General features: G+C 35.7%; 1 pseudogene; it reads right to left on the reverse strand.

Annotated features, from left to right (window-relative positions):
* LOC145692460 (uncharacterized) lies at window positions 1-27897 on the reverse strand (annotated as a pseudogene).

Raw genomic sequence — 27897 nt, forward strand, 5'->3', positions numbered from 1 at the left:
TCATTTTTCCACGCCTGGAAGACACCTTGAAAGTCCTCGATGGGAATGTCTCTCAAGAACGTTGTATATGCTATTGGATGTTTTCCACAGTCTCCCAATGTTTTCCTTTCAGCTGTCTCTTCAGTCGGGGAAACAAAGAAAAGTCGCACGAAGCCAAGTCGAGACTGTAAGGGGGATGGGAGACTACCGGGGTGTTTCTCTGAGCCAGGAAGTTGGTAACGATGAACGACGTATGGCTGGGGGCATTGTTATGGTGGAGCTTGACCGTGTCTTTCATGTCAGCCCTTACGCGCGCGACCCGGCGTTTCAGTCTCTTGAGCACCTCCAGTTAAAAGACTGAGCTGACAGTTTCTCCCTGCAGTACAGACTCAAAACGGCCGTTGTTGGGCGTCCAGAACGGGGTTCTTTGGCGACCTCCTCCCGGCCCTCCTTGAACGCCTTTTGCCACCTCCCGGACTATGGCCTTCAAATGCAGTCGTCCTTGAAGGTCTCTTGAAGCATCTGGAATGTTTCGGTTGCATTTTTTCCAAGCTTCACACAGAACTTAATGATGTGTCACTGTTGAAGCGAACGCTCCATCGTGCCGTGTTACAAAGTCGAAAAAAATAAACACTTGACGCGGAGGCACGTTTTCCCGCTCACCCTGTTAGGAGCAAACTGGTGACCGGTACGTTGAAAGGGCAGACCCCCATAACACTGCCCGACCGAATTTACCGCGCTGCCATGGATAGTCGCATTACAATAAAATCATGCGCATTATTTTCATAATGGACCCTGTACTTACAGCTTATTGAGAACCTAAGTTGATGTGTTTTTCTTCTCTATAATATATTGCCAATCTTTTGCCATGAATTGTTGATTAACCTTGTAGCTAAAATGGAGTCAATCTGATATTTAACATAGAGTTATAGCTTGCAAATATTTTGGGAGTTTAAATTAAGAATGTAACTTGCAAAACCATGTAGCAAAATGTTTCTTCCTCGAAGTAGGATAGTATTGAAATTACTTGTATCTATTGTAAAAGAGAGAAAAAGCATGGATTTTCATTCCACCAATGTTTTTGTGTGTGCCACGGCTAGTTTAAAATTTACTGCTCGTCTAAAGTTTCGATAAGAGATCCTAAGTGGTCCTACCTATTGTACAAGGTCAGAATACAACCACAAATTATAACACAATTGTTCCTATCAATAGTATTATCGTTAGCCTTTTGACAATATTTTGATTAGAATATTAGAGACTCTGAACGTTTTCTACAAGTTCGAGTCTTTCATTCTCAAGCCCTAACTGACTTCATTCCTGAAATTGAGTCTTTAGTTCTCAAACCCTAACTGATTTCATTCCTGAAATTGAGTCTTTAGTTCTCAAACTCTAACTGATTTCACTCCTGAAATTGAGTCTTTAGTTCTCAAACCCTAACTGATTTCACTCCTGAAATTGAGTCTTTAGTTCTCAAACCCTAACTGAATTCATTCCTCAAATTAAGTCTTTAATTTCCACACCCTAACTGATTTCATTCCCGAAATTGAGACTTTAATTCTCAAAAACTAACTGATTTCATTCCTGAAATTTACACCATATTTCGCGAGTGTTGTTTTAAGTACCCTATCTTTTACGAAAGTTATAGGTGAAGTTGCCCCTTACCGTTAACGAAATAACTTACTAATCGAATGTTCAGATAGACAGCCTCAAAGAAACCCACACTGCTTTATAAAATTCCGATATTTTATAAGGAAAGCTATCAGTGACTTTCTAGATAGAGTGAATTCTCATTTGTTCCTGAATAATTTAAAATACAATTATTAGATCAAATTTGTGAAGGTAAAATAAATAATATGTTATTTAAAAATCGATTTTTTTTTTCTCTGAAGGTACTACAATTCATTGGAATATTAAAAGTTCCTATGCTTGGATAAAAGTCTAATTACATATTTTATACTAATTTGAGAACGTAAAGTCCAACAAAACTATTGTTAACATATTTGTAACGAGAAAAAAAATACCAAAAACTCGGAAACAAATTTGCTTATATTTCATATTTTATTGACAACAGGCAGGCATTACAGGTATAATATTATGTAAAAACCAAACACCATTCATATATAGTACGTGGTATATACTATTTCATGAAATCGCTTTTGATACATAAAAATAATTATCATAGTAATTAGAAAACAATAACTTGAAACATTGACGACACAGTGCAATTACTTTTCAGACAAGTTATTGGGTGATGTCAATAAAACAAAAAAGTTACACATTACTCCCAATTTTGGAAAATAAAATCTTTGAGTTGTACGTCTCACTGTTATGCCAGTTAGGTTAAAGGAGACAGTGATGATGAGTGATGAATGAAATGGTAGAGTGAAGAAAGTGGGAGGAAACGGGAGAACCCCGAGAAAACCTACGCACACGGTGTTTGTCCATCACAAAGTTCACTTGGCGGGAGCTGGGATTGAATCCCAATTTTGGAGTAGTTACTCGCATTGGTATCAATAAAAGCAGAACTGAGTACCTACTCTTCTCGGCTGGTCTTGGAGAATTCCCACCCTTTGTAGTAACCACACCTCAATTCTCGATCTGAGTAAGTACTCCGCATTTGATATCAATAAAATTCAGAGATTGCTCTGTGGTGCAAGTAACTTCTCGAAAGTTTTGGAGCAACCACAGTAGGTGACTCCGTGCGAAACATGGTAGAGTACATGATTGTTTTGCCTCGTAGAAAAACTTATAATGCTAGAAATGGTGATTACAAAAATCTTTATAGGTTCAAGAAAGAAAATGTGGAGTGGTTAGCACAATACTTTTTTTTCTTTCTTTTTCAAGGAGAATCAAAAAGTGATAAGGGGTTTCAGGTCGGTGGGTGTCAGAAGATTGAGGTGTGGTTCAAAGCGATAGAGCTCACCATTTAATCTTGATACTGCTGGATTCGAATCACCATCCATCAGTTCCCATGGTTTCTGTATTACTTTCTTGTTTCCTGTTTTGTTTTTCAAATCACTTTTTTGGTTTATTCTCGCTCAGATATTAAAGATTTTCTTTTGGATTTGTGTCTCAGTCATTGGAGTATTTGACAATTCGTTGCATTCCACTGTCATTGCTTTTAAAGCTTCGGCTTTCCTTCGTTTACTTCCTGGTAACTGTGACTTTGAAAGTATCACTGGAACTTTTTATAATATCCACAAATACACTTTGATGGAAACTGTCGTCGCTACTTGACATTTCCATAGCGTTTAGAATACTGCGCCATAGGTTAATCCCAACGATTTAACCGCCCAACAGATGGGAGAAATGAATAATTACTTCTTTTATTGATATGATTCACTGACACGTATAGAGAAAACGCGAGTAAACGGTCATAAATCTGGAGCAATCTCGATGTGAGTAGTGGCTTGCTTTATTGGCACGAAATTGAGGAAGGATATTGCTCCCGGTGTAGTTACTCCGATTCTCGTGAAGGACTTCTTAGGAGTAGTTCGTCATTTTTATTGATATGCCCCATTATAAGAATATGTTCATATCTCTTCAATTACTATTAATAACTCATTTACTCACATAGACTTAAACTTAATATTTACGTTAAAATTGATTCGTTTCGTAACATTGTTACCTTTTATATCCTACATATCTATTTTATATATATATATATATATATATATATATATATATATATATATATATGTATTTAGGGTGTTAATGAATTATACCGACAAACTTTAAGAGGTGGTTCCCAACATCACAATAAGAGAAAAAGCTCATATATACCCATGACAAAAAGTGCATAGTTTCAGAGCTAAGGCTGTCCGAAATCACGAAAAAGTCAAATTTCAAGATTCCCTATTTCGAATTCGAGAAACTGTGGATGGTGGCCCTTATCAGCGAAAAGAAATTCACGCACACGCAATCCAAAAATGCATATTTCATTAATGTTCAATGGGTGTACGGATTATTCCCTGCAGGGTGAAATTCCCAGACGTGCCATCAACCGAATTTTGAGATATGCTATCACTTTATGATTGGTCTAAAGTAGGCAAACAATAAGCCTTGATTGCAATGAACACGGAATCCTTTAGCGCGATGTCGGAAGTGTTAAGGATCGTCAGCAACACCGTCTCTCGTACTCGGGAAAACGCATGGTGCTACGCTTTCTTTCACGCTTATAAGTGAAGAAAACGTGAAATATTCCGTGAAAAAATACATATCATCACACGTTGTTGAGAACACATAGAAACATGGAGCTACCGGTTCCTGGTACTGCCGCCTTCCCTCCGAAGCATTGGATGTCTTTTGTTGTCAAAGTTTACCTCCTGCCTATATTAGACCCTTCTTGAAATCAGGGTATATCTGAAAACTATATTGAAAACATATCTGAGAATTACACCCTATACGGAATAACCTTTACACCTATTAAAAATTGATGAAATATTCACATTTGCGTTGTGTATGTCTGGCTTCCTTTATGCTGATAAGGACCACTATCCAGAGTCTCTCGGATTCCAATAGGACCTCTTGAAAATTGGCTTTTTCACGATTTTGGACAGTCTTAGCTCTGAAACTATACACTTTTCTCCATATAGTTCATTAATACTCTCTCTCTTTCTCTCTCTCTCTCTCTCTCTCTCTCTCTCTCTCTCTCTCTCTATATATATATATATATATATATATATATATATATATATATATATATATATATATATATATATATATATATATATAGGGTGGACAATTTCTCTTGATTATCCGTTATAGCCTAGAAACCAAAAGAGAGAGAAAAACGAAACTTCGCACGAAGCAACCATGAGGTAGGGGACATCTTCGTATGTATTAAACAGACACACCCAACAAACAATGTTGCCAACCAAATATAAAGTTATGTTTTCTCAAAAAGCACTTCATCAGAGTATTACTTTTTTCAGATCAATATGTCAAACGAAAACTAAAAATACCGGTACCACTTTTGTTATTCAGTGTTGCAAACTAAAGACGTTACTGTATCACAAACATCCAAAGCTTGGAAACCTCTATCACACACAAACACACACACAATACAATGAAAACGGACAGGGTAGTGAATATCGAAAGTACCTTGGCGTTGGGTACAATGGTCATGGTACAGCTTGTTTTGAATGAATACGAACGAAGTTATAAGGGTTTGGAAATGTAATTTTCTCCAAAAAGTTTTATTTCGAAAACGTGCTTAGATAAGTGTCATACCTAATTGCTTGTATGGTTTGCAATTGGCAAACAGGTCATTTTGCAGTAAACATCACTTCGATATATCAAACCGCACCGCAGATATGAAAAATAATTACTGAAATTTGCAACATTGTTTAAATTCAGTAATTGGAAAAACTTGTTGTAATTGAAGCTACTAAAAACCATTGCCCTAATGCTGTAAAAGAGAAGGAACACAACAATAATTATAAATATTTTCCACAAATACACCATTTTCAGCAATGTTGCTAATTTCATCAATGTTTATCATATCCCCGGAACGTTTTGAGATATGGAAGTGATGTGAACGGCAAAACGATTTATTTGTTTTCGAATTGCAAAGCACACAAGTATATAGGATACTTATCTAAGAATGTTTTCGAAATAAAACCTTTCGAACAAAAATTTCAAGCCCTTCTCGCTTTGTTCCTATTCATTGGTAACAAGCCATACCATGACCATGGTATTCAACACAAAGGCACTTTTGATGTGCGCTATCCTTCTCATTTCCGTTATGCTGTATGTGTGATAGAGGCTTTCAAACTGTGAATGTTTGTGATACTATAACATCCTTAGTTTGGAACACTGAATAATAAAATTGGTATTTTAAGTTTTCATTTGACATGTTGATTTGAAATATGCAATAATCTGGCGAAGTGTCATTTGAGAAAACATAACTTTATATTGGGTTTGCAACACTGTTGGGTGTTTCTGTTTAACACATGTAAAGATGTCTTCCTTCTTATAGTGTCTTCGTGCAAAGTTTCACTTTTTTCTCTCTTGGTTTCTCCGTTGTAGCCGATGATCAAGATAAATTGTCCACCCTAATATATATTTGTGTATTCAATAACAGATCACATCTTATGTTGTAGTTATATACTAATAAACTTCATATAACTTTCTAGACCTTTAAAGTTGTATTATTTTTTAAGTATTTTAGTAAGAGACTGATAGCTTATTGAGGAAATCTTCTTGAAATCCTATATGTTTAAATTATGTTTGCAATATGATATTCTGTACTTAAGGGATTTCTTTTTATAATTAATAGATTCTAAGATAAAATCAAATACAGTGTTATTACAAATGGTCTGCCCACGTACAACCTGAACAAATATTTTTTAACGAAACTTAACAAACTGAGAGGCATTACAGTAGTATCAACTGAAGCGAAAACACGAAATGCTATGTTCCACATTTGATTCATATCGCCAGTCAAATGCTCCCAATGTGAACTCCTTTCGTCACATGACAAACCTCTAGTCTATTTTTCCCACGCACGTTATAACATTTAGATCCTGGATACTAGTTAGTAAACCTAAGCGATACATATGTTGCTTGACTAAACACCAGGGAAGAAAAAAATCTCAGGTTTTAAGATCGGGGGAATATGGAGGCCAGTGCAAACGTTCACTATCATTTCTACCATCATGCCAATCAATCTGTTTGGTAATCACCTATTCAGTTCAAAGTCTGACATGGAAGTAGAGATAGGGTGGTGCTCTATCATGCTCGTAAATGAAGCAGGTATTTTCTGTTCTACTTGTGGAAGAAGCAATTCCGTAACATCTGGTGGCTTCATTGTATCCTCGTCGAAGAAGAAAGGAGCACACACCTTTTCATGATTGATAGCATGATACAGCGTTCAATTTGGTGAGACTAGGAGGCCACGTTCAAGTTCCACATAATATTTAGGATTATCTAAGAGCCAGATCCTGACATTATGTTTGTCCATTTTGCCTGATAGGTGGCAGAAGTGGCAGCGGATTTCATCATTCAGTACTAATATTTTTTTGAATCAATCTGTTTCCATTTCGATTTTGATATTCCAGCAGCGGCGTAGCGTAAGGGAACGCCTGTATGCCCGGCATCCCCTGTTAATAAGAAAAAAGTACGTATTTCATTATATTTATAAATTGTTTGCTTATAATTATCACATTATTTCCACTGCAATCTTGTGGATGCGCTCTCTCGCTTCACTTTGGCAAGCGGAACCTACGCATGCGCATCACTCAGATGCACATTTTCTGTCTTTCCTCTTGTTGTACGCTACGTTCCTCGGGCATCCAGGCCTACTGCAAGCATCGGGGTTTTCGTCTGCTTTCTGTCGAATGCGCATGCCCAACTACTCCCCGCCCCCCCTTGGCAACCCAACATTTGCTTTAGATAAAAGCTGGCGTATGCTCAAGTACTGCCAACTCTATATATTTTGAACTAAGCAATGGTTTCTGTATAGAACGTACGACCGCTGTCAAGGAAATAGAACAAAACATAAATAGTTAGTTCAACGCCATTATGAAGCATGTCGCTTATGTAAGTGATATATAAAAATAGTTTTGCTTTAATCGTAATTAAATGCATCGTAATTGTAATAGTAATTAAAGGCAAACTAATAATCTACATCATAAATACATATCATGTCCCAGAATGTAGCCAGATATTCTTTGAGAGGACTCACATACACAAGCATAACTATAATTCATTCTGTAAAATCACGGTCACCGATCCGGTAGGCCACCCTCTGCCCTTCACAAAGTTCACTTGTGCTCTTCCGTATCTGGATATCTGACAGTGAAGTAGATACACAGAAATAGGCCCCCAGAGTTGCTTTAAGTGCTTTCTATTTGTATCTTCAAATGATATAAACACTCAGGCCCATTTTCACGAACGGGCACCTGAGGTCCGGACCCAAGATGACAAATTTCTAGGGGTGACATTTAAAAAAAAAACAATAAATAAAACGAGATTGAAGAAGCTGCGGAGCAAGAAGCTGCCCACGAGAAAGAAATAAAGGGAATTATACTGAAAACAATATTTATACAAAAGTGGAGCCGGTTTTTCTCGTCACAATGCTAGTGGCAGAAAAGGAGCTGAGACAATTGCTTATTGGCGTCTAACGTAATCTACACATTTGCTACTGTATGCTCCACCAGGCGTGCAATTACAGGAGCCTGGGCCCCTAAATGTTTTGACCTCCTAATTATTAAGAATAGTTATTGATAAAAGAGATCCAGAATTGTGACGATTGGACCCCCTAGCATATTTGTGCCTCTCTCCTAAACTTTAATGGCTGGTTGCGGGCCTTAATGAGCAGACTCAGCCTGTTAATCTTCTATTTGTGTTGTGTAATCGTATGGGATGGTTGCAAATTATGCCGTGCTAAATATAAAGCTTCTGCAAGTTTCTTGTGATAAATTATTGGCTCACCTCTCCCTGGCTATGCCCTTGCGTTCTGTACTAGATTTATGCTTTTGATTAGCAACATTGATCATTGGTGGTCAAGAAAAATTGGCGGTATAATTTTTTTTTTTCTTTTGCGTTGTGATTTGAAATGAATATTTGTTTTATTTTTATTTATTTTTTTTTACTGTAGTATGAAGAAAATTACATTTATAACTAAGAGACAAAGCTGTGGAATGTGTTCGGCGGCTACAAGGTATAGTACCTTACTAACTTTTAGCAAATGTTGACTACGATAACAGTACCAGACACAAATTTAATTTATTTTTTTGTTAACAACTACCATATCTCGGTTGACTTACGAGCAGCGCTGCTCTCTGAAAGGGATACGACCTACCCCAAAGCTTTCCATATAAACGACAACTAGCAATCAGTCGCAAATATTTCAGTCTTCGTGTTATGATGATAGGTTTTCTTGGCTTTCTGGGTGTTCTGTAGGGAATAAAATGTTATGTTTCGTCTGCATTATGTTTGGGGCAAAGGAGTCGGAGTGGTGTTCAAACGGTATTTCTGATTTGGGTGATTTCATGAAGAAAGCTCTAAAACATGAGTCATCGAAACAACATTTGCTGCATAGTGAATCTTTTCACTTGTTAAGGAAAATACACATTCAACATGCATTGCATTGTATTGTATTATATCAGACAAGTGACTAACTTTGGCATCCCCCTTTCGGAGTACCACGCTACGCTACTGTATTCCAGCGGAAGGAGTGTCTCTGTGCTTTTATCGCAATTACATGGCCTGCAACAATTGAAAACGGTAAGGATGGAATCGTAAGCAGTTGTATATAAGGTACACAATTGATTATGGGATATCTGATTCTCTAGTGACTGGTTTGGTGAATTTTTGTGAACATCGTACGAAAGTCTGTCTCTCACGTTCCACAGTTCTTTTGCTTACTGGTGAAGGCTATGTACCCTCATGCTTACAAATGCATCCATTTATGTTAAATTCAGGATACCATTTAAGTACATTGTGCCCACTGAACGCACCTTCACCAAACTTCCAGTAAAATTATATTGCACCATTATTACAAACTGTGAGACCTTAAAATGTAGCATATAAAACGACTCTCTATGTTCGTTGACAGCTATTGCGTTTAAAATCATAATTACATGACCAGGTTTTATAAATCTTTGGGCCCCGGGTTCGATTTCCAGTGAGGGCACTCAGTCGAAAAAGTGTTAAAAGCTTTGTCAGGTCATCTATCCTCAGTGAGGTTTCCCTGGGTTTTCCTCGTTCACACCAGACAAATGCTGGAGTGGTACCTAACATAGGTTCCAGGCTGCCTCCTTCCTGCACCACTTTACCCGGATAATGTACTCGCCGAAGGACGTCATCCCTCAAACGTGACGCGCTAACATGTTCAAAGATGCGGAAAAATGAAATGAAATCTTTGAGTTTTACGTCCCACGGTTATGCCGGTTAGGCTAAAGGAGACGGTGATGATGCGTAATGAATGAAATGGTGGAATGAAGAAAGTGGGAGGAAACGGGAGAACCCCGAGAAAATCCACGCACACGGTGTTTGTCCACCACAAAGTTCACTTGGCGGGGGCTTGGATCGAACCCGGGACCCCAAGCACCAGAGGTGAACGCTCTACCACTGAGCCACCGCGGTCCCCTCAAACATGCGGAAAACCAAGGATGCTATAAATAGAGGATCTGCCCATATGTATCGTCATCCTATTAAATCGATGAAGCCAAAAACCAACCGAGCATCGGCATGTCTGATTGGCAACTCTCGTTTCCACCATCGTCTGATTGGCTACTTTCGTTTCCGCCATGATTATTGGCTCTAAACATTGCGATCCTATTGGGCGGAGTGGGCAGAGTAGAGTGGCGAAACTGTGACGTATGGGTTCAAGATTTTGTTGTAAGAGCAGATCCTCTATTTTATAAGATCCTTGCAGAAAAATCCAGAAATCTAGAATTATAAATCCTAAACCATTTGGTTTCTATTTCCATTGATACCACTTTCACCTAAGTGCTGATAAACGAATTTGTTTAGGTTCGTAATCCGGAAGGTCATTTGTAATAACACTGTATTTATATTCCAACATTGAGACCATTTCTCTTGTGACCCCATGAACGGATATGGTAAAGAATAAGTCATTCGGATTCCATATCCACATATTAATATGAAAACCTTGTTTAAAAATTCTAATAAGTGTAGCAATTTTCAATTTGCATGAATAGTAGATTTTTAACGGTCAGTGTATTCGTTTCAATGATAGTTCTTTATCCCTTCTTATGGCTAATATCAACACCAAATTCTAAGTTCATTGGAATTTCTCGAAGAAAATAAGAGTGCATATCCATCAAAACTAGAATAATTTTATAAAACATTTATCATATAAAATCTTTTTCTCATGATCATACAATAACCATATACAAATTTCGAATTTATAATATACAATTAATAACCCGATTTTACTCTCTAATTCTTTATGGATTTCAACCACAAGCAGTACAGAAGTTTCTAAGTGTCCGAAAAATGCACGTTAATTCTATGAAAATCGGGCAAATTTGAGAAGGTTATTGCGGAAAAGACTGACGCATAGATAGTTACACAAAGTGTATGTTGTGTTAGATTATAGAAGCTTACTTCAGTAGCAATCAGTACTGTTACACTAAACGTTCTAATTATATTATTGAATTCTCTCTCTTTTTTTTTTTTTTAATATTACATTTATGATAAAATCGTTACAAATTTTAATTAGCCTGTCTGTAACATCCTACTTCTTAATTTAGCAAAAGTTGCAAAGGCACAGGAAACTACTTACTGTGAGAAAAAAAGTGTGTTACGTAAGATAGGTTTTGAGAAACCTCATTTGGAGAAAAGCGTTACAACCCAGACTAAATGCAGTTGTTATTGCCATGCTAGAGGTTGTACATTCACTATCATTTAGAAGATAATCGCCACTCTGTGGGGAGGCCGTTTTCCTTTATTTCTGCTCTATTTAGCAAAAATACGACTGACATAATCGTACAATTTATATACTTGTATCGGGTTAAGTGTTCTGCGGAGGTTGATATTACGTTGTAACACGCAGTTAAGATTGTTACGAGGACTTGTAGTTACATAGTCTACAAAATGTACGAAGGTAGAAAACTAGTAGACAAGAATGGAAAATTATTACTTGAAATATTTTTTTATTGCTTTCATTTAAGAAATTGAAATTATGACTCCTTTCGAAAGTATTAAACTAGATGTTTCTCATTTTGATAGGGTGGATTGGACTAAATATAATATCTAGAAAGGTAAACTTGAGGAAGAAAATATGAGAATAGTTTTACTTCAGTATAGTGAACAACTATTTTGCTATTTAACTTTTTCTATTTTTCTTGCTTATGCTACAACGCGGTTGTGAAAAATAAGACTTACTATTAACGTGGGTGCTGATACATCACAGGGTATTGATCTAGTACAGATGATATATCATTAGACAAGAACAACCCATAAACTTCAATCCACCCAATTAAGTACGGTGGCTCAGTAGTAGAGCGCTAACCTCTGGTGCATGAGGTCCTTGGTTCCATCCCTAATTAAGTAAATTTGTGGTGGAGAACATTGTGTTTGTGGATTTTCTCTAGGGTACTCCCGTTTCGTTTCACGGTCTCATTTCACCGCTTCTCCCATCATCATCCATTAGGCTTAATCTTCCATCTCCCTTAGCCTAATGGCATAATCATAGGACATAAAACTGAAAAATTTCATTTCATTTCATTTCAAGAACGATCGTCATAGTATATGCTGATCCTCACCATCTTACCTCGCCTTGAAAACTGCTGGATTACTTAGGGTTGCCATATTTCAAAAATGAAAATCCGGGACGCTACTAAATTACGAGAATTTTTGAAATGCTTAAAATGGAAAGAAGTGTTAGCTATATACTAATTTACTTTCTTCTATTAGATAGAGTTGTTCAAGTATTACGTAATTACATTTTACTAATTTTAGTGGACCTTCTTCTTCCTAGTTAAGCAAACGTAAGCAGATCAATTACCCCCTCCCCTTGGTAAGGAAATTGATTGTTTTAAAACTTTCTTAGGATCTCTTTATGTTCCGTAGCTTTCAGATCTGATTTAGCTCATTCAAGAGATGATGTTATCTTTCACACGTTTTGTCTGTTCCTGTTTTATTTTTATTTTTTTTAAAGAACAGTTAAATCATTGGCCATATATTCTGGCGGCGTTTGTTATCTTCAAATAACTTCTTTCGTCGAACGTTTACTTTATTTCTGTTATTTTTTTACAAACTAACAACTCAATAACTCGCACGTCTGTTCAGTAGTATCAATTAAAACAATATATTTTCTTCAATGGTCAGCAGAAAATACCAAAAATATCTGTCAGGGATTATTGATGAAAACATTTCAGAAGCAAGATGCAGATTGAAACTAAAGATATCAACAAAATTTAACAGTAAAATCTTTTGTCCTTGGCCCAATGAAACGAATGCTTCGTTCAGTGTCAAAGTAGTTAAAAAGTGCACTTAATTAAATCCATGTTTTATGTATTTAAGCTTTTTCTTCAACTTTTGAACTGCCATGCTCAGAAGTTGAAGAGAATAATTATATACCTAATCCCGTAAAAAAAATCATAGTATAATGTTCTCTTCCTTTCTTCTTTGCTGAAATCCGGGACATTTAAGCGTACCTAGAAATATTTTCGGGACACCGGGACGCAAATTTCCATTCCATGACGGTCCCGGATTTTCCAGGACCAGTGGCAACCTGAGGATTGCTGGATCACACCACCAAATGTAGCACTTTATTCTTACCTTGGTATTCTATAATCTATTCTATTATTATTATTATTATTATTATTATTATTATTATTATTACTATTATTTTACCAAATTGGTTCTAAGAATACATATTTAGTTTAACGAAATTCTTTTTTGCACTAACTCACATGACTAAAATAATACAATTCATTGTAAAATTACAATGCAGTTCAACTTTCCATAACAGACACTTCCCAATATCGGACATTTATTTTTATTATTATGGGACATAACGCTCCCTTTTACAGACACTCTTTCTTTTCTGATAATATTTTTCTCACAGAGAGCTCATTCGTGGCTAAGCGGTTAGCGTACGCGCCTTTGGCGTGGGAGACCCGGGTTCGATTCCCGGCGGGAGCTCATGTGGTTCGGATTCCACGTTAATCAGTAGGTCCAAGTCTCACATAGCCTCGCTGCTGAACGGGACGTAAAAACTCAAAATCACCTCACCCCTTTTCTCCCAGAGTTTCGCTAAGTTCTCCATAACGGACAGAAATTATTTTCAGTTTATGTATATTTAATGCATAAAATAAGAAAACACCTTCTTCAATTTGAAAATAAGTCTGCGATTCATTACAGAAACCAAAAATTGACGAGTTTCCTTCCCTACAGAGTATCTTTATTATAAGTCCTATTGAAACGCCATAACGAACAGTTGCAAAATTAAATTGTTACGTAACTTACACTTCTAGATAAGTTAATGTACCTTAGTGTAGAATTAAGAGATGTGTGTAGGGGGCTGTTTCCTTGACAAGAAAATTGTAACATTAGGAGTATATTTCCCAGTACATGCTAACAGAAACATTTCTTTCAGCGATATTTTTTTTCCATATCCCCTTCTAACTCAAGCACAGAACATTAGCCTTATATACGTTTTCAGTATGTGCTATTTACTTTACACTGCATGTAATTATCGAATTATTTATTAGTAATGCAAGTTTGTGTAACAACACCTCTGTAATAGACACCTCTCATTTACAGACTAATAGTAATGTCTCTTAGGCGTTCGTTAATTAGAGGTTTCACTCTATTTTGCCTTTAAATTTTTGTTTGCTTCAAATATTTTACTGCTTGTCCTTTAACTTTATACTGAACTGAAAAGCAACCAATGATTATTGCAACTTTCTTAATGTGTGAGGGATTGTTAGTGGTTTTATGGTGAAAAAAATACTCTGTAATGTGGTGTGTTGGCAGAAGCGGTTCAGTGGCAAAGGGATAATCTCTCGTCTCCAGGATCTCTGATCAGGCTCAAAGCCACATTAGTTTGAGGCAGACAAAAGCATTTATTTTGGTTTTCTTCGGTTTTGCCGTATCCTTCCCGCTGTCTTTATCTCTCATCCTCATTTACTTGTATTTATTGTCTGCCTCCTTTAGCCTTTGTTACAAAATACCGGAACATTAGTTAAGATTTTGTTATAGTTTAGAATAGGTTTATGAGTACTATCGACAAGCATCAGAGCGAAAATGGTAAGTATGCAAACTTTCTTTTTTCTTTTCTTGCAATTGATTCAGCATTCCAATAATAGATTTCATGTTTTCCCATCAACTCTTTTTTTTTTTAAAAACTGAAAGTGGTTCAAATTTGTAATTTCAGGTTTCAACGTCTATTGTCATAGAAAGAAAACAGTAACATACAGCGAAGAGCAGTCTCTTGGAAACGATTAACGCGTAAAATAACGTACTATGACTATTTAAACATTCTACTGAAACCGGAAGTGGTTCAAGTTTAATACTACTCCTGGTTTCAAGAACTGTAGCAGATATCGATTTGAGTTGACTTTGAATTTAACGTCCCGTTCAGGAGCGAGGCTATATGAGACGTGAACTTACTGATTAACGTGGAATCCGAACCACATGAGCTTCCGCCGGGAATCAAACCCGAGACTCCCACGCCAAAAACGCGAACGCTAACCGCTCAGCCACGAATGAGTTGTCTAGCAGATATCGAGATGCGGTTTCCTGCATTCTATTAACTGTCCCCAAAATAGGTTCCACCTTCTTAATTAACTTTCTATTTAAATAAAAAGCGGTTCAAATTAGCAATTTCGGTTTCAACACTTATCGTCATACTATATAAAATGGTAATAAATAGCGGAAAGCAGTTTTCTACAATCGGTCCAATGTCTTAAAGGAGCATATCATTACAAACTATAACAGGTATCGAAACCGAAATTGGTTGATATTTACTATTACTTCCGGTTTAGCACTGATTTCCATAGAGCAAAACGGTAAAATTTATCGGGATGTAGTTATCTGCAATCGATCTATCGACCAAAGAATAGTTTCCATTTTCTCGTTAGCTCTATATATTTAAACCGGAAGTCGTCCAAGTTAACCATATCGGCAGAGAGTTACACATTATTAGATAGCAAGCAGATCACGGGGTTCTGAGTGCGTTCTCCACTCATTGCAAATAATGCATGCGTTTCCAGTTCATAGTAACCTTGGATTCTTTCGTGTTGAACAACATGCCGCCTCCTCAATGCCGTTTCAGAAGGGCTGAGATAAATACGAATTACGAAGCTGTGCAGTACACATTTTTAGTTAGCGAACCAGATATCAAAATATGTCTCAAGTTTATTTTTCAAGCCTGTGCCCCCGTCAAAGGTTCCTGGGTCCGTCCCTGGTATCGACTGTCGCCAGTTAACTGTCATAGCGTACCTTTTTGAAATATTTTCAAACGTTCTTTGCATAAGGAACAGTTTCCCGTATCTTTTCTTTTTTTGGTCCTTGCGTCCTGGAGCAACTGCTCCACTCGCTCCATTGTAGTTACGCCACTGTGAAGACACATTAAATATACAATGAAAGATTTGTCTGAGTGTATTTTGTTTAATTCTCTATCTTTCAATTGTAGTGTTATATGAACCCCTTCATACACAAGTAGAGTATGCTACAAGATATTCAGTATACATCATTGTATTCAAACAAAATTATCAACAGAATCTCCAATTATAAAATATTTCGATACTAGTTAGATTACATAACACACAACCTACCATAGATAGTAATCTATAATCGTAGTGTCTGTAGATCGTACCATTAATGGTTAATCTTACTAAACGATAATAATTAAGGTTGCGTAGGAAATCCAATATGTAGTCACAGTGTGTTTCTGCAACATCATAAGGATGTCAGTAAATGTTTTTCAATAAAATGACTTTTACCATTGCCATGTAGTTGGTGTTCAGAAAGGAAAGTGGTCCAACTGCCACTCACGTGCGTTAAGACTTGTCAGCGGTCCATCGGTGGTGTAGATGATCGGGGACTGAGAATTCATACCACAAAACTGCCTCCAGGATTCCTGTGACACGTCTGGGGGCAGTTGGATTCGTAAGTCTACATCAATGGCTGCCAATACAATTACAGCCATCGTAAGAACATGAACACAAATAATCGATTACAAGTCTAATGTTTCGCGTTCTTTGACGTTCTTCCTGACATATGCTCATAGCCGAAAATGCTTAGTGTGGTGTCTGAGGAAAAAAATTGAAACTGAGACATTTTTGTATTTAGCTATGAGAGCCGTTCCTGTCTCGGACACCATGGTAATCATTCATGTGTTTATTGAAGTACAGATAAGCAGAAAAATTCCTATATGTGTTTACACTCATATGTAGTATTTAACTTGATATTTCTGAATATCTTAAACATTACTCTCGAATAAAGTCTTCATTAAAAGGAATATTGCTATTGCGCCATGTATTTGTGATAGTGTTAGTCATATTTTACAAATTTATTTGGGCTTAAACTTTCGTCAGAGTACATCTTGTCTTCAAACTGATAGGGCAATTCATTGGTATCTACATTGTGCTTGGTTTCCTAACCAATCTTGTAGGTACTTGTAGAAATAGCGCCTGATGGCTAGTCGGCATTGCTTAGATGTACGGAAGTGTGAAGAAGAAATAAGTATGTGAACTACATGTCAAACAAATCTTTAAATACTCTATTTTTAAACGAATATCCTTTCCTCGATACTGACATTATTGCATAGAATTGCTATGATATTACTTCAAACAAATTATCTTTCACTTCTACATAAAGTATTAAAACTGTAACATAATGTGTAAAATATATAAAACTTGTTTATTGTTGTTATCATTGGGTAAAGGTGTCGCAGTGTTTTTTATTCTTCATTTATTTATATTCCCGTACTACAAAAAAGAGATACCTTAGTACAACATTAATCTATGCTTCGTTAGGGAAATACCGCAAAACACGGATCCTGGTACTAGATTTCAGCATAAAAGATCTTCATAATAGCATCGATAGATGTTAAGGATAGTGTTACCAAAATATGCCTTTAGAAAATAGATAAATGAATCTAGCTAAAAATGACTAAACCCTTTTACAATATAGCTATGTATCGCTAGCAAAATTTGACAATGTACAACAATATTGTCTATCTTTGTAAATACTTTTTCAGTATTGTTTATAGTTACGGGCAAAAGTGTTATTTTGAAGGCACAAGCACTTAAGAAGAAGAAGAAGAAGAATGAAGATATAAAAATATAATTTAAATGTTTGTTTTTTAATTTGGTTGTTATGACGACTTGTTTATTTATTTGATGTCGTTGTCATGACAATGCAGAAAGACAGAATAGAACGAAGTGCCATATTGTGTAAATTGATTGTATGATATTGTAATGTAACAATACAATATATTTTGAAAGTGAAAATATATGTTCTAAAGTGAATAACTGTGTTGTGCAATCCACAATAATTTCGTAATCTGTATTAATATACATTAGTAACTAGGGAAAGTAACGTAAGGAGAAATAATTAACGTTACGAATAAAACAAGCAAAATATTTCCTAGTTTCACTGTATACGTAAAACATACTGTACTATCGCGGTATGTTCAACTAAAATGCTTTTACACTTAGAATATTTACAGCATACTTTACTTGTATCATTGACAAACTGCTACATATCACTTGAATTTCCTCCATCGTTCTCAATTTCTGTGTTTATCTTTGCTTCATACAAGTGGCAATATAATTTAAAGGTAACACTAAACATACACGTTCGTGCCGAACGTACTTAAAAAGTTCTTGTTGATAAAGTGATTAAGAATTGAAATTTGCTATAGGAAAGTGAAGTTTCGCGATACTTTATTTGTTAAGACCATACTGTAATTGAGAATTATAAATAAGATACTTAGGACAGGTTGTGCTATGATAATATAGGTACTATTATAATCAGAGGAATTAGCGAAATAGCGAATCATATTTTATTCTATTTGTGTTCATAATTTGAGAGAATTTTTGACTGGGAAAGGATTTCAATACCGCTAAGCACAGCTACCTACAGATTTTAAACTATGAAAGTAAAACTGACCAAAACTGCGACTATATTTTTACTGGCAAAACGCCACGTGAAAATGACTAGGTTAATCCCTAAAATGATTAGATTAGCAATCCTGGTCAAGAAAATAATGTTTTCGTTTAGATGAGAGCCATAATAAGTATGTCAAATAACCAAGAACCAGCCATCACTCAACGAAGGTACCTGGGAGATTTATATGTAATACCCGAATTAATCTCGCTCTTTGTCTGTTAAAGTACTACGAACCCTACTCAAGCTTAATATTGAAAGTGTTAATGCCATGCTAATGGTATAAAGAAACATGACTCTCAGCAAAAATTATTTTTCAACGAGTGTATCTTAATTATTAAATCTTTAAAATGGCGTAATATTAGAATTATTCTTTTTAGTACTTCAGATTAATAATATCGCAACTCTTCTGAAATGAAGGACAATAGGCACGTCTTTTTTTTTCAGTTTATTAACATTATATGAAACAAGCACATAATAATAAAAAAGAGCATGTTTTGTTAGCTACAGGGTCAGTTAGCGGTAGTTTCTCGTGTAGCGTTAACCACAATAGAGACGATACCAATAATCATGAAAGCTTAATTTCTTGTTTTATGGTAACATTTTCTGACACTGTATAGTTACTTTTTTTTTCGCTCTCTATTCGGTATGTGACTAGTTAATGGGTTTTCTCGTGTCTCCCTGAGAGATAAAAACCAATAAAGTCTCGTTTCTCGACCATTTTGTATCTGTTCCTCAGCCTAACTCTGCTAAAAGATCGCCTCTTTCCACGCGCGCTTTCTCTAATAAAGGCTTAGTTTAGTGGGTGTATTTTTGTAGCGAGAACGCTCGTATGTTTGTCATAATGCATGAGATGTAACCCCCGTAACTATAGTTTTCCACTTGGGGATTACGAAAGTGGTAATCATGGTGGGAAAATAGGCATATATGGAAATGGAGTTTATTGGGAAAGCGTATATATGAAAGGGGGAAAGAAGAATTTAGTTATGTGTTGATGTGGGGGTGGGAAATTTTGTACCTAAGAGTGGGAGTATTCAAGTTCTCTGGAAAAATGAGCCCCTGAATGAGTCATTTATGGCATATACACATTGAAGTTTTTTTTCAACCTGAGAGAAAAAGAGTAGGAAATAAAGTTAAACGTATAAAAATATAAATGAAACGTCTAAAAGATGCTTAAGATACGAAACTGAACACATTTATTAGTGAGCTTACCATTAAACTCAACTTAACTAGGAAATAGCCACTCTCCTGCACGCAATGAAAGCTCTTCACGTTTTAGATCTTCCAATGTGCTTTCATAGACAGGATGTTCTATGATCTTAAAGCCACTTGCACGTTCTTATTATGGCTTCTCTTCCCTCCATGTTCACATTTCAGCAAATCGAAAACCAGTTATCTTTCCTTTTTCCGTTTTGTTTTCGTTGATTTATTTTGTTTCCCGCGCCCCCAGGTTTCGTGGTCACAAACTGATTGATCGACATGAGAAGATACAAGGTGGCGCTTCCAACATGCACGAATGTGTATATATATATAAATATATATTTTTTATATGAGGAGGGAGAATGTTCGATTGTGATTCTCATAGTAGTTAAAGCGAAAATGTAGACGCTTTTTGTCTGCAGGAGCAATACCAACGAAAATGCATGCTCGTATAAAGTATCCATGTGTGAATATCATTTGGCCGCATTCCTCAAATAAATGGTTTACTTTCATGACTACTGAAGGTTTGGGAGATAAACTAATACAGTTGTTTTTCCTACCTACTAATGGAGAATAATGTTTTCCCATAAACTTGGTTTGCCGGATGATATGATATCGAGAGAAGAGGCAACGTGAGAAATCAATGTTTTTATTGCTGATTTACTATTCTTATGATCTACGTTCTTATATAATAGATGAATTCATTACTTAGATTTCTTGGTTATATTTTGACAAACACGAAAATATGAATTCTTTAATATATCTTAATATTACATTAAGATTAATTTACATTCGTTAAAATTGACTTTTAATTTTTATTCATTAAGTCTTAGAAATTGAAAATGAGACGTGTGTATATACAAGGGTCATTCGGAAAGTAAAGAACGTTTTGCGCTAGCGCATGTGCGTGTTCCCCCACCCCCGCTGCCGCTGGGTTATTGACCTGGGCATGCTTTAGCCTCAGTGTGGCACCAGCTGCGATCCGCTACGGTCCGTTATTGCTTCGCTGTGCGACTGTAAAATGTGCGATACAATTACTGATCCCGCCAAGTATGAGGTTCGTAGTGTGATAAGATTTTTGAATGCAAGAAAAGTGCGTCCGATAGAAATTTATAGACAAATCACTGAGGTGTATGGAAATGTAATGAATGAGGCATCAGTTCGTAAGTGGTGCATTATGTTTAATGACGGACGGACGAATGTGCACGATGAGGAACGCTCGGCTCGGCCTTCTGTTGTGACTGACGAACTCAAAGGAAGAATTGAGCGGAAAATTCAAGAGGATAGGCGATTCACTATTGATGGGCTGCACGAATTCTTTCCTGAAATTTCAAGAACTTAAGGAAGCTGTTAGTGATTGGTTCAACAGTTTGGCGGCAACTGTGTATGCCGAAGGCATAGAAAAACTTGTACCACGGTATGACAAGTGTTTAAATTTACACGGCGACTATGTCGAAAAGTAACCTAAGTATCACATAGTATGTAACACAAATTTCGCCTTTGTATATCAGTTATTAAAGTGTTTATACAAAAACGTTCTTTACTTTCCGAATGACCCTCGTATATTAAAGTAGTTCCAATATTTCGACTTCCGAGGAATTTTGAAATGGTTCCATATCAGATCAAAGATTATCTCAATCGAATAATTTAAATGGTGCCACTTAGCTACCTCAAGTTTTCAGTGCATTTACAATACACAATACGAGCCAAAGAAACATAGTAAGATCAGAGAGTTGAGAAGGAGTGACACAACATCTTTGATAAGGGCAATGAAGGTAGAGTGGCATATATTATCATTCTACAGTATCGTCATGGTGTCCAACTTTAATTCCCCCATCTTTGATTCAGATTCAAAACGTTTTACAGAAAACGGTCATGTGACACGTTTTAGGTTTTTTCACCACCACAGAGATTTGACGTTATTCCCAACTTATATTTAATCTTTTTATAGTTATTAACATCATAATATCTTTTTATTAGCATATAATTGTTTCCCCTCCTTACAAGATTTTTTTGCCTCATTATTGTATGCAATAAACACATTTAAAACTTGAGGTCGGTTATGTCTCCACTTAATTTATCCAATTGACTAATTTTTCTCGCAGGTTATTTTGCCATGATGTAGAACCATTTTCGGGAGTAAAACTAAAAGAACTCGTAATGTGAAAAATAAAGTTGTCCCTAATATGTTAAGAACAAACATAGCATCTGAGAAAAACATTAGCAGGAAATATTAGATGGTAGGAGTACGAAGCAAAGATTGAAAAGTGAGAACACTGGCATACCAATGAAGACAATGTAATTTTTTTATACGGCATGAGATTATAACACAGAGAATTAGTTCCCATGCTCAAATTCAGTATTGGCTCAAAACTGATTTGCACAATATATTAAGAGTTAGAAACTTGTAATTGAGAATATAAAGTTTTGTGAGCTGCAGGAGACGAATAGACACAGTGTTCGATTAGTTATGGTAATCATTATTTGCATTATAATTCTGTCACACAGTTAAGTAGAAAAAGGAGAAACGAAAACATATATCGATCTAATTTAGTTTGTAAGTTCAATGCTGATAACAATAACCATGGAAACTGGTCGTCATTTCTATGTAGACCCATTTATGCGTAATGTTAAGTGTTAGCAAGGTTATCTTTCAGCTGTATAGCAATTAATAGTTCGGCGTCACAGAGAAGAAATCTAGTCTTTTCAAACTAGATCACCTAGTAATTTCATGTGTTCTGGAGATGTAAGACTTGCTAGACTGCCCTTGATATCATGCATATTATTAAATTGTTTTCTAGAGTAATTCTGCTCCAAGACAAATAAAACAAGAAACTAAAATAGTTTCGCAATCTTAATAACGCTTCAGGTCTATAGTGTGAGGGAGCAACCGTTTTTACTTTCACCGCTTACATACGTTGTAGTTTATCCTTGAGATTATGTCTGAATCTGTTTTTACTAAACCTTATTTACGGGTATCACATGACAAAAATAAACTTTTTTGTTATTGTTATTTTAATTACTACCATTCATATCCGAAATACATTATTCAAAATTTAAGAGTTCCTAATTATTTTACAATCTCAGAGTGAAGTTTGGTTAGAATTTGTATTAACAAATCTCCATCTACTCTCAAGAACTCGAGAAACATTCGTACAAAATAGTTTCAGACTATTCTACAATGCTGTCTCAAAAATCTCACTAAATTTGGAAGCGCCATGGAGTCTTAAAAGACGATAATATAATCATGAAATCATTCATAAAATGATCTGTAAACTTCACATTTAACTAATAATTTACAACTGTTAAGCTGACGTCTTGTTGTTTGTAAGAAACTGACACTAGAACATTGTTAACCCGTAACCGCAATACATGGGTTCTGAGGACCCAAGGCAATTTTATCTTGCCTTTCTTTTCGCTTGTATTGGCAGCACTGCAGTCATTATCGCAGTACCTGTGTGCGCTGCAGTTCTCGTTCAGACAGTAGGTACTTGTTGTGTCTATGGTTTCTCTGAACTGGCTTTGTTCGGATCCTGGGGACCCATATTTTCCTGTTATGTAACATTTTTACAAGTGCTTCAGAAGTTCAGAGGAATGGCTTGGCGATGATTATTGTAGAGGAAGAAGTAGAACGTGTACTTCCTGAAGTGTTAAGTGGCGATGAAGACATTAGTGTATCTAAAACTGAGTTTGAGTGCAGTAAACATGAAACTGAGCCTGAAGCAAGTGCAGACGAAAGCGACAGTCAAGTGGTTACCGAGTCACACATTTTTTATGACGAGAATCGATAAAATTGGACAAGTAAGCCTTCAATCCGCGGTAGAACACCACAACATCATATAACGAAATGCCATTTACCTGGCCTGATAGGAAAAGCACTCCAAATATCAAAATCATAATTGTCATCTCTCTTAAAAATGCTACATTTTAATTTGCTTTCGGAACACACTGCAGTTTTTTTTTTACTGTATTAAGAACTCTTTTAAACTATTGCAGTAAGATTAGATAACGTACTGTCGAGTTCAAAATAATAATAATTTTATAAATCCTAAAGTAACATTATGGTGCCAAAATCACAATTTTATTATGTATCCCTCCGAGTACTAATAAAGAAGTTATAGAGTATTTATCTGTAAATTTTGAATTTCATTAAAAACTCAGGAAACAAGAGTGTCAATATTTTCAGGAAAGTCACATGTGCATGAACAAGTATTACAATCATTTTTGAATGTATATGTATTATGTTAAACATAAATAGATTGTGCTGGGTCCCTGGGACCCACTTATTCCTTTAGTGTAACAAAAGTATGTGTACCGGTTACGGATTAATTACAAAATAAATTAATTTTTCCATGTCCACTTTATAAGTTATGGCAAGATGATAGCACTTTCTATGTGGAACTCATTACCCTTTCAAATCTTACATAATTGTAAGAACATTATTATTAATAATTATATATATATATATATATATATATTAAGAAACAATACAGTATATTATAAGTGGGTGTTAAATGATAACGCAAACTGAATACAGGGAAAGAGATGATAATGCGTCAGTATTCATACATCAAGAAATTACAACGAAACAGAAGATTATACTACATACCGTATTACAAATACCATCCGGAACTCATACTACAAACAGACAAATTTAAGATTTATTGGGACACAACCAGGTCGGATTAAGGAGGAGGCTTAGGAGGGCTATAGCCTTAGGCCTCCAGGTGGATAGGGGCCTCCACTCTGATCAAAATTTCAACTGGCTATCTAAAAAGAATCATGAAGATATAATAATCGTCATAAAATAAAATATGACCAAATATATGAAACATATTCCCTTGAATTTCCTTTTTTTTACTTTCACAGAAATGTATTAGGTGAAGTCAGCAAGGGCCACACATTTTTTCTAGCCACTGACTCCAGATAGTTTAATCCAGCCCTGGACACAACAATTATAATAAATAAAAAATGCATCATAACAAACCTGATATTACCATAATAAACAAATAAAAGAGGTATACCTAACAGTATGCCATATCGCAATACTGAAGACAACAAACTTTTAGAAATCACACAGAAAATAGGAAAAATGGAAACACCCAGCCCAAGCTTTGATCATAGGATCAGTGATCCACAATAAGTTGAGAAAGGCACTTCAAATAATTTCCATTGAAGACAAAATCATATATAAGATACAAAATCATATATTATTATTATTACTTCTCATCTTTAGCCAGGTAAGTAAAGCATAAAATCTTACTTCTTTGACTATAACAATTTCCAAGGAAGGTGTTTCAACACCTTGACGAGAGAGAATCTTCAAACCTAGATGCCATCCGCTAAAATTAAAAGAAATCATTGATGTTTAAGTATCAATGAAGAAGTAGATTTCCGATGTAGTTTTTGATTTCTACCGTAAATGCGCGAGCTCGATAGTTCTAATAATTGAAGGAAGATCATATTGACAGGTCTCTATATGTTTAACAATCGAAGGAAGATGAGTTCATTATATTAAAGGGTTTCAAATTGTGGGTCTAAATTTTTAATTTTATAAAGATCAGTTAGAATTATAATTGTTTCAGCTTGCAAAACAAAGTAATTATTACATGCTTGTCGAGATATTTTAAAATAATTTGCATGTTGTTATTACTGTTATCGTAGATTCATTTTCTCACTACAAATAATTCATAAAAAATCCCTGTAAGAAAACTTACATCTTCTCTTCTGCCATAATTTTTACTCTTTGTCTTCTTACTTCAATACACGATATAACACTCTTCGCTGGACTAATGGCAAGCGCACCCTTCTTTGTTGCAAAGAGTCCTGGTTTCAAGTTCCGGTAGAAGTGCCTTGAAATTTGAACGCATTAAATGGTTCAAATTCTACTTTAAATTGTAGGTCCACGTTTCTTATAACGTGGGTGCTGAATCGGATCCTAAACTTCAAAGAAACTTACAATCTTTGTGAGATATAGTGTCACTTACTTCTGGTGGGTGAGGTCTCTGGTTCGACACCCACCAAAATTAATTTGTAGTGGACAACATCGTTTTCTTAGGTTTTCTGAAAATTTTCCGGTTATTTCCCCACATTCTCATTCCACCAATTCTTCCATCATTCACTTATCTTGATCATCCGTCTCTCTTACCCTAAAAATCATAGAGGTGGTACTTCAAACTAAAATATTTCGTTTCATTTCATTTTCAAACGCACCATTGAATCTACCGTTACATCCTTCGTTAACTTCTCCAACACATACAGTCTATATGCCTAGGTAGACTATTAAAGACTATAGCTGGAACGACTAAAAATACCGTATGTTCCAAAAAAATGTGTGTTTTGAAATAACGGTTTTGATGAGACGTGTGTATCACAAAACCAATTTATATTAAAATTTCAGCCTCTCCCTCTTTGTCCGCTATGTTGTAATTGCGAAGTTGAAATTATACTGTATCTTAAGCTCCGAAATCCCTCAGAAACCATATTGCGCGTACTGCAAATGAATATGATAACAATAGGAATCCCACGTTATTTTCGATAACAGGTCATCTCAAGTGCGGAAGGATCCTAGAAACCACTCAGTTATATTTTGATATAATTAAATTTTAAGAAAAGTAGTTTAAATTTTGTTATCCCGTAACTGTACATGTAATTTCGTACATAAAACTCTTAACCGTTATTTGTTTCTCCCAAAAAGAAACTTCTGCATTCTTTATTAATTACTAAGACCCATAAAAACATACTAAGCTGTAGTCAATAATATAAACTTCTTGTCCTGTTGGTTAGTAAGGCAAGATACATACTTTATTTAAATTAAAGACATGGGAAATAGAATTCTTTCATATCATGACTAGATAATAGTCTTTTAGTTAAATAATATTTGCTATGATATTCAAATGAAATTGTTCCAGGAGGTTCCAAGGTTGGATGGGGGATTCTCGAACCCACTGACCTATTTTTCAGCTACTTATGAATTAACTTTAATGTCAGTACGATAAATTGTCTGACAAGTAAACCTTACGTTTGGGTGAATCGAGTTGCTGATTGAGACACATATGAGAAAGTAGTACTAAATGAGGTCAGTATTTCAGTGAAGTTGTAGGTGCGAAGCTCCAGGGGTTTAGGAGATACAGCTACCAGAACATCACATGGAAGTACACTGAGAAAAATGATTGGGTTGAAACGTGACCATGCGGTGTGGTTAAAAAGATTTAAACCAAATTGGGTTTTTTAGGAACAATGGATGGTCACTTGCAACCCAACAGCATTAACCGTTGGGTCAACAAAATGACTATATGTCACCGTAGAGTATTTTAAACCAACACTTGAGTCATACCTGGTTAACGGAAAGTGTCATAATACGTGAAACATATAGTCTAATCGAAGCTGATTTAAGTGGACTATTAAGTACTACAAAAATTACAACACATGTTTGTTATTTACTGTCTATTCAGTCGAAATTATACAGAGTTATATCTTGACAGAGCACAATTACAATAGCAACGTTAGCTCCGGTCCAAGCGAAAGGCTGCGGAGGAAGAAAGTAGCGCCAAAAAGAAAACAAATCATTGCATCGAAACCACAATGCATGAATAGCAGTGCTGTAATCTTTTTTCCTAATGTTATTCTTATGTCCTAGCATATAAGAATAACAGATGGCGCCACCGTTACTGTGTAACTATTGTCAGACTGTTCACAAGTTTAAAAAACGATTATTTTAGCCAATTACAAGAAACTTAGAACGTTATTTGTAGCTTTGCACAAATGTCAAATATACTGCGGAAAGCTTTGAAATAACTACTTACTGGCTATGAGAAATGAAAATATTTACAGCCAGTACGTAATTATTTCTGATATACTCGGAAGGCGATGTCGTTAGTGTTGAATAAAATTTTAAGTAACACGATAAAGTGGTAATCATTTTATATTGTGGAGTGTTGGGTCACCTTTGTAACCAACGCATGGTTTGTTAAATCCCGTAACGGTTAATGTGATATTTATTCTTTTAACCCATTATTTCGTCATGTTTTAACTCAATCATTGTCAATTTTATCTCAGTGGGGGGTTATTTACACTCCCCTTCTCCAAGCGACCCCACACTGTGGTCATTTCTTACCCCAT

This window comes from Thermobia domestica, chromosome 8, assembly GCF_964235325.1.
Source record: "Thermobia domestica chromosome 8, izTheDome1.hap1.1, whole genome shotgun sequence".
NCBI lineage: Eukaryota > Metazoa > Arthropoda > Insecta > Zygentoma > Lepismatidae > Thermobia > Thermobia domestica.